At 43.3% G+C, this 8,288-nt stretch overlaps 1 protein-coding gene across 2 annotated transcripts in view; it reads right to left on the bottom strand.

The window, feature by feature from the left end:
• The window catches only part of LOC106806281, a 20,148-nt gene extending 12,652 nt beyond the window's left edge, over positions 1-7,496 (bottom strand). Inside the window, exon 1 of one of the 2 annotated variants that reach the window (XM_014808164.1) lies at positions 7,447-7,496. The gene's annotated coding sequence lies outside the window, so the exon portion shown is untranslated. Of the gene's footprint in view, positions 1-6,908; positions 6,987-7,446 lie in introns of those variants that run through there. The other variant, XM_014808163.1, reaches the window with a different exon arrangement.
• Positions 7,497-8,288: the final 792 nt, after the last annotated feature.

Below are 8,288 nucleotides of genomic sequence, written 5' to 3'. Positions count from 1 at the left end.
AGTAAATGTTGTATTGTGTTGAGTAAAAAAAACACACACACACACACACACACACACACACACACACACACACACACACACACACACACACACACACACATGCGAGCGCGCACGAAACTATAACATCTTGAAATGGAGGCTTGATCCTCCGCACACACGCAGAGCAGCCGAAATAACAGTGGGTTCAGATATTATCTGCTAAATATGTTGATGCGACGGGCCCCGTGCTGCGCGCGCGCGTCTGCGTGTTATTTTCGAAAAGACGGCGTATCATTGCCTCGTATCGATGGCGGTCTCGTCCCACCCCCCGTCTCGCCTCCCCTGGCTCACACGCCTCCCCATGTCTCAAACGCTTACCCGCGTAACTCTGCGCTGTCAAAAGTCGGTGTGACTCCGCAACTAAATACGATAAGAGAGTTCAAGAGACGGCGGGTGCGCGCGCGCCAGCAAACACAACATGGAATCCTGGGGGGTTTGGCGGGAGGGATTTGGAAGACAAACAACGATATCGGTTCACCAGTAAATAGATTACGCGGTGTTGTGTACGTTTACCGCCGAGTTCGAGATCAAGACCGCAGAAGGGGGCTTAAAATAGCACGAAATGAAACGACGGGATTTACGAAGATTCATGCGCACATCTGAATGAGAAGGGAAGGGTCACTGAGAACAAATTTCCTGTAATCGTTACGCGGTTATCAAATTTGATATAATTTTTAATAAAAAATCGCGGAATGGCAACTCGAGTACGAGTCCCTCACCCCCGAATATTAAAAACATGTAATTATAATAGAAACCCCTGCAATGTGCGTGCTTACGTGCACGCCCTCCCCCCCCCTCCACCTCGCCGCACGCGACCGAAGTCACATACACACAGCATAGCCAGCAGCGGACCTCTCTCGCACACACATCTGCCGCCCACATGACTGCGAGCCGCACACCGCGTGACGGCAGAAAGCTTCTCGCCTCGCGGCATTCGGCGTTTATTTTAGGAGATTAACGATCAATTTGTGCGGCTATATCGCGCGGAAACAGCATATATAGCTGCGTTAAACGTACGCCGCCTGTGCCGTACAGAGCTAGCTCACTGCTGCCGAGTGAGTGATGTTTATCTGCTTGTCTCGACCGCGAATAGTATTCGTGTAATCTCTAAAAAAATATCTATTTTCAGAGCGCACGCGTGTTATAGGCGGGGATTGAGCTGTGTTTTTTGGTGAAATCACATTACAATTATTTATGCGCATTGTGGAGAAATCAGGGTTGACGCCAGAAGGCGGGGCGAAAGTTAATAACAACCCCCCCTCCCATCGTCGAGGAAGCTTAGTCCCCCTGCCAAGGAAACATCAGTAATCTTTCGGCATATCTATGAAAAAATATGCAGGCGCTCATTATCTGTAGTGCTGCACTAGTCGCAGTAACACGAAGACAAGCTACAGCATGAAGAACTGATTTATCCGTACAGATGACGTGTGAAAATATATCAATAGTTTTAGATATAGAAATTATTTTCTGCCGAAAACGTTTAAAGATACCGTTTTAAACCTTGGAATTGAGATAGAAAATGAGTTGGCTTTTGATCGACCTACTCTGAATGTGATATTAGACCCTTAGCCCCGTCGGGGAATCATCCCCCATCTTCAACGTCAATGACCACTACCCACCGTCGGGAACCTGAGCCCCCGATGTGGAGGTTGTGACCTTGGCTCCCCGTCGGGGACCTTCGCACCAAGTCGTGAACTATGGGATTTCCATTGAAAGCCATAATCATGGACGAGTACGAATTTCTACTGCTGCAAGCAGCAGACTGTTTTGACACGGACTGGGCGTATTTCGCGCTGCGCAGAAGAAGATCGAGTGTAGGAACGAGCGAGTGAACCCACTGCACATGTCCTACACGTTGTTCCGTGCCAGGTCTCATCTGTTTGCTGCTGCTACAGCTTACAGATTACTACCTCTTTTATTCGTGTAGGCACGTTTTTTACACGTGTTGTTTAACACTGTTAGGTCTGCTGCCGCGCTTCTTGCTTAATTGAAGTGCCGTATTTTTACACATTACTTGTTTGAATTGCTACACATTTTAAGAGTTATCGTTTACTTATACTGTGAGGCGCTCACAACTATGATTCCTGCGAGACCGGACATGAATTAGTGTACTAGTACTCGTAACTATAGTATATAAGAGTAAGTACATTTTTTGCATTGTCGTTTTGTTTTTGTGCTTGTATCTAATCAATATTTACTGCATGGGCGTATAATACCGGTTTGTAATTTTTCATGCTTTGTCACTGGGATGATTGCAAATTACGAGCTTTCTGACTCTACAATGCGCAAACACACCTCGGGCTGCACGTAACCCGAGTGACGCCGTCACCCTAGCCCCGCGGCGGGGCATGCATGCTCAAGTTATTAATGACGCCATTGGGTGCAGCCATTCTGAATATATATTTAGAGTATTTACAGTTTTCGACAATATTAGCAAAATATTGCTTACCGACTATAGCTGTACACATGCCACCTGCCACAGGCGTGCATGACTGCTAAAACGTGTACTGTTTGTGTCGTTGAAAAGCGATTTGTCCACTAGTTAAAAATGAAGCAATAAATGAATACATATCATCTCAACAAACGCATAACGCAATATGAAGGCACGGATCAGGTCGCAATTTACACACGTACGTTAATGTTGCTGATCGATGGTTGATTCATGCACCCATACCGGCACCCAAAAAAACTGAAGATATTACACTCTATAATATTATGATAATACGCCGAAAGACAATGGCTACGAAAAAATTGCCAATGCCATAGTGAACTAACACTACGCTTTAGTGTATGCTTGACTAATGACGATGTAATTAGGATCATCATTATAGTGTAGCAGTAGTATCGTTATATATTTTTAAATTTTTAAGCTGAACGGTCTCAGCACTAGCCTAGGCTAACCTCATTCGCAAGCAGACGTGCGTAGAGGCGGAGTCACGGCTGTACACGGACTGCCTGCTGCCGCCTGGCTGGTCGTTCTGTACTGCTGGCTTCTAATCGCGACGCTGAACGAAGAATGTCAAATCAATACGCACGCATAGCAACAGCAGATAGGAGAAGCCACGCTACACGGCTGCAGCCCCAGCGGAAATCCAGTGGTAAAACAAATCTACACGGTGATAACCAACTAAATCTAGGGTACGTGTTGGAGAATCAACTATCGTCAACGATATTTTCTCTAGCCGTGACAGAGTATTAAGTTTTCGTTGAACTCGTTGGCCGTCATGATTCAACGCCGTAACCCGCCAACTCGTCGTCATATTTAATAATCGTGCCGCCATTTTCTGATGTTCGGACTTAACCGCGTTTTCGTATCTTTCCCGCGCCGCGCACGCTAATATTATTATAGAATACATTATTATACACGCATATGATTAAATAGTGCGTAAGCATTCTGATATACAAGGCCACTTCCATCAAGCAAATAATTTTTGTGGATTGTTGTGAATATCGCTCGCATACCGAGTTGTTCTTCCGGCCGCCGGCATGTCTCAGTTTGCAGCAACCTGACGTCACATTCTGAACCGACTCGGGCGTCGGCGTCTAGTAGGCTTTGTTTCGCGTGATTAACAGTGCAACATCTGGCAGCTAGGCATGGGCTGATGGATATAGCACTATATTCATATGTGTATATGTGACTCTCTCTCCCTCTCTCTCTAATCCACTCTCGCTCTACCCGCGAAGCCCTCATAAGTACACGCCTCCGAAATTAGCTGGCAGCATGCAATTAGGAAGTTGCTTGCATAATAAATCAAAGTGTGTGTATGTGTGTACGCCTGTTCATCTGTATGTGTGCGTGTGTATGTATGTACGCATATGTGCATATGAGTTTAATGGCTATATAATTATATATATATATATATATTAATCGAATGTGTATTAGTACAGTAGACGTCCGTTGCTTATGAAACCATCCATTGTCATCTGTCGCGAAAATAAATATCACACAAATAATATATAAGCACGTAGTATCATACGTATTCGTGTAGCACCAGCTGTCGTGTGGTCGCCTAACCAGCGATCTATATATCTTTGTTGTTAAGCCAACAGGCAGGAGTTTATATGCAGACGTTTATATACCCGATGAGGTGCTAAAAGGGTTAATACAGCCCGCCATAAAACATTAAACACGCCCGTATTGTATGGGCGAAAATAGCTTAAATATTTCATCTGCATATCATTGACTCGCTTATATTGATGAGGCCGTGCAATATTAACACAGTGGCTGCATATAATTATACACTCGACCACGCCGAGAATTATGGGGTATAGCTTTTGCGGCGCCTGCTATCGTTATGTTGTAATTACTATACTCTATCACCTTTTATTCGCGATTATTTTTAGAGGAATAATTCATCGATGGCTCACGCCTCATTTTGCGTTAGTGTTTCTACTGTGAACTTCCGCATATAAAGGGAGAACAATACACGAAGTTTAATGCATGGTTTTACTTAATGTAAGATTAAATTATGCTACATATAATAACATTGCGCAATATCTACCAGAATTATTTTAAAATTTGAAAAAAAAACGTTCTATCACTGTTTGGTAAACAATGCCGTTGGCGCCACTCCACGCGAATCCTCTATCGAAGTCACGCCACATCAACAATTTTTGCCAAATATAAATTTGGATATCCTATATTTCGCCATTAGTTTTAGTTAGATTAATTATGTCATCATTTCATCATAAACAGGCAACATTCAGCACTAGTTAGCTATAATTACAATAGCACTTCTCTGATTAGCATGGTCTGCAACGTACAAGATAAAAATCGAAAAGTGCAACATCGTGAGGGGCGACATGCAAAGCCGTACTGTGCCATGATATCACCCAAAATCTATGATAAATGATGATAAACCCTTGGCAAGTGAATGCCTGATAACATAAATATGCAGGTATACGGTATTTTATCCTCGCAAATTCTATAGGTAAATAGGTCTGCTTCAAACAATTTAATTATACGGTAAGACTAAACTTAAAAAACAATAAATCAAACAAATAAATAAACTCACTAATAAATACCCTTTTAGTCGATACACTAATGCACCTGCCGCGTGCTGTGTCTAATACAGTTCCGTTCAGAGCTAGGGGGATAATATGATAATTACACCTACGGTTCGCGAACAGGTAACACACGTAGTCAAGGGACACCTGCACACACACGCGCGCGCGCGCGCGCACACACACACCCATACATATAGATATATATATACACTAACAGGGCTGAACAAACGTGCCGACCATAATCGCCAATTACGGGTAATGTGCTCGCACACGCTCCGATATATATATATATATATACACTAACAGGGCTGAACAAACGTGCCGACCATAATCGCCAATTACGGGTAATGTGCTCGCACACGCTCCGATATATATATATATATATACACTAACACGGCTGAACAAACGTGCCGACCATAATCGCCAATTACGGGTAATGTGCTCGCACACGCTCCGCCGCCCTGTCGGCTCTGGCCTATCCCATAATATCCGGCGTGGCGTCCATCGCTACAAACGCAATGCTTTCCTGTCTCATCCCGCTTATTAAGCCGTAAGTAATTACGACATCGCCTATATGTACATGCATGCATGTATGCGTACGCACACCAGTTGTTCGAGCTGTTTGCTGAATTGATGCAGAGGAGGACCGACAATTTAATTACGTAGTGTACGGGTCGCATGCATGCGGTGAGGCGGGCGGTGTGTATATACAGAGCATCGACGAGTGACGTCACTGCTTCAGTGATTTCAGCGGTCCGACGAGAATTGTAAGGTTTCGGTAGGTATACTCATCTCCGCTTTGTTCGTCGGGCAAATTACACCTATAGGCGACACGAGACTACACGAGTTGTGGCGACGGCACGCACTGTAGTTTTTAGCGTTTGTGACGACGACTACGGTAGAAATGTTTAACGATACAGAAATTCGACGATTTTTACGATTGTCTATCCGGAACCAGCATTATGATAGAACGAGCAAGACGGCTGCTTGGCCAGGGGCCTCCCGCAAAATACGAGCATACATTTATTTACATGTATAGAGTGTGAGAGTTAATGGAACTCGAGTGTAATAAATACATGCACGTTATGTGTAAATATATATGAACATGTTATATATATGTACGTTATATACGTGCAATTCTACTTAATGGACATTAATTAAAATTACCTTTTTAAATTGCACAGCTAGATTTATATCTACGACCAGATGAAGACGGGCCCACGCATCGTTAAACTAGATCTATCAACTAGAGTATCACGCGTGTTTAGCCCGCGGCTCTCTGTGTACCACACTGCTTACGACTCTCAAATATTCAACCGCGACTTAAACTCCGAATTATGTTAAACTCTGTAATAAATCTTACTGGCTTAGCGGCTGGAGCGCTTTTATATTTCTCTCCTTTCATTTTTCATACACAATTTCAATTTTCAACGCGTTTCTCTGATCAATGACCCGTTCTAACCCATACTGTGAAATATGTTAAATCATATAATAAAAGACTTTCCTAATCTATACCTTTCATTTTTCATTTCACATTCAGCTCGTTTAATTAATTAATTATAGCTTACACACCGAATTATAATAAGCCCCTGCAATGACAACCTATTTGCTCATGTTGCGATGGCTGAACTGCCTTCCCATCGCAGCAGTCGGCTTACACGGCGGCAGATGGTAGGAGACCGCGTGAAGGATGTCTCCCCTCTAACAAAGAATGCGAGCTATGAGTAGCACACGCGTTAATCCAGTGCCTTCAGGCGAAGCTGTCATATACGGCGCTCAGCGGTAATATCGAGCGCAGCCACCAGCGCATTATTCATGCGCAATCATTTTTTTAACAATTGGATAAAAATCGCATATAATACCTGGCGAGATTGCGGCCGCGCGACACCATCTGCGCCCGCGCGATGCGGGGAGGTTCGCATAGGCCAGCCGACTATACTCCAGCCGCCATGTTTGACCGAGCTAACGTTTTCTTTCCGGCATATTTCACAGTTATATTTCTCGTTCGTCTATATGGGAGACGGGCGGGCGTTGTGCCGGAACCTGTATTTCGCTCACTGTAAAGTTTTGGGGGTTTGAGTGGAAAACATCAACGGAATACGCGCGCGAGAATTTTCATCAGTTATGGCAGTGACACAGATTATTGTTAGCTATATATTATATATATATTTATACATACATATATATATATTATATATATATTTATACATACATATATGTATATATATATGTATATATATATATATATAATATATAATTAGCGCATGAGATATCATATTCGTAATATGGACCACCGTATACAGATATAAAGCTTTCTGATAGCAACGATGGGCACAGTCGTTTTAAAGCAAATGTTGCATGCATGCGCAAGGTACTGCGAGAGAGAAAAATCATAATTACCTATAGCAGCAGTCGTAGATGTGGTGCGGAAACGATGACTGTTTGAGCGATGTCTGGTGCGTCTTATATAGCTACCTTAAGGGTAAGTAAGTACGGGTTGTATTTCAGACGGTTTCAGACGGTAAGAACGGGTTTGTTTCTTTGTGACCGATAGATGATTAAGACTGGAGCCGACACTCGTTGTCGCACGGTTCAATTCCAACGCCGCCGTTCAAACAGTCACCGACTTAGTATTGACTACTACAATAGTTAATTATGCTGATCGGACGGTGTTAATTCATTCACTGTCTGGCATTTTAGTGTCTAAAAAGGTCCGCGCTAATGCTTCAATCTCCAAGTACGCGTGGGCACGCGCGCACACGTGTGAAGTACCTTCAAGCCGGCTCGCGCCGATTCTTGCTAGGTGGAGGAATGATAGCAGAGTTACCTATCAATTGCGAGCCAATGCGATCGTTATTTTGTCGTATTGTCATTTCCCGATCCGTTTCGCGTCCCGGCGTCCACGTACATACAATACAAACGTTGTCAATCACAGAAACACATAAAAGAGTAATTTACGAATAGAAATAGATAATAAGATAAAACGAAAAGATTTCTCAACATCACTAGACTTACCGTTCTGAACGAATTAATCGGCCAGCGCCATTTTACAATGTCGATATAATGTCCAGTTTTCCTTGTACGCCTGCAGACGTTGCTGTATCGCGAACCTGTCGCCACATATGATTGTAATTCACGCAAATAATTCACGCGCAGTTTATCATGTATAAATATGTATAAATATGTATATATATATCGAGTGAGATTAAAGAAATGTTGCGCCGTAAGTATGTCGTGTCTCT

Source organism: Priapulus caudatus, unplaced genomic scaffold (genome assembly GCF_000485595.1).
Source record: "Priapulus caudatus unplaced genomic scaffold, Priapulus_caudatus-5.0.1 Scaffold151, whole genome shotgun sequence".
Taxonomy (NCBI): Eukaryota; Metazoa; Priapulida; class Priapulimorpha; order Priapulimorphida; family Priapulidae; genus Priapulus; species Priapulus caudatus.
Note: the sequence above shows the minus strand (reverse complement) of the source record. Positions and strands in the feature narration are given on the sequence as shown.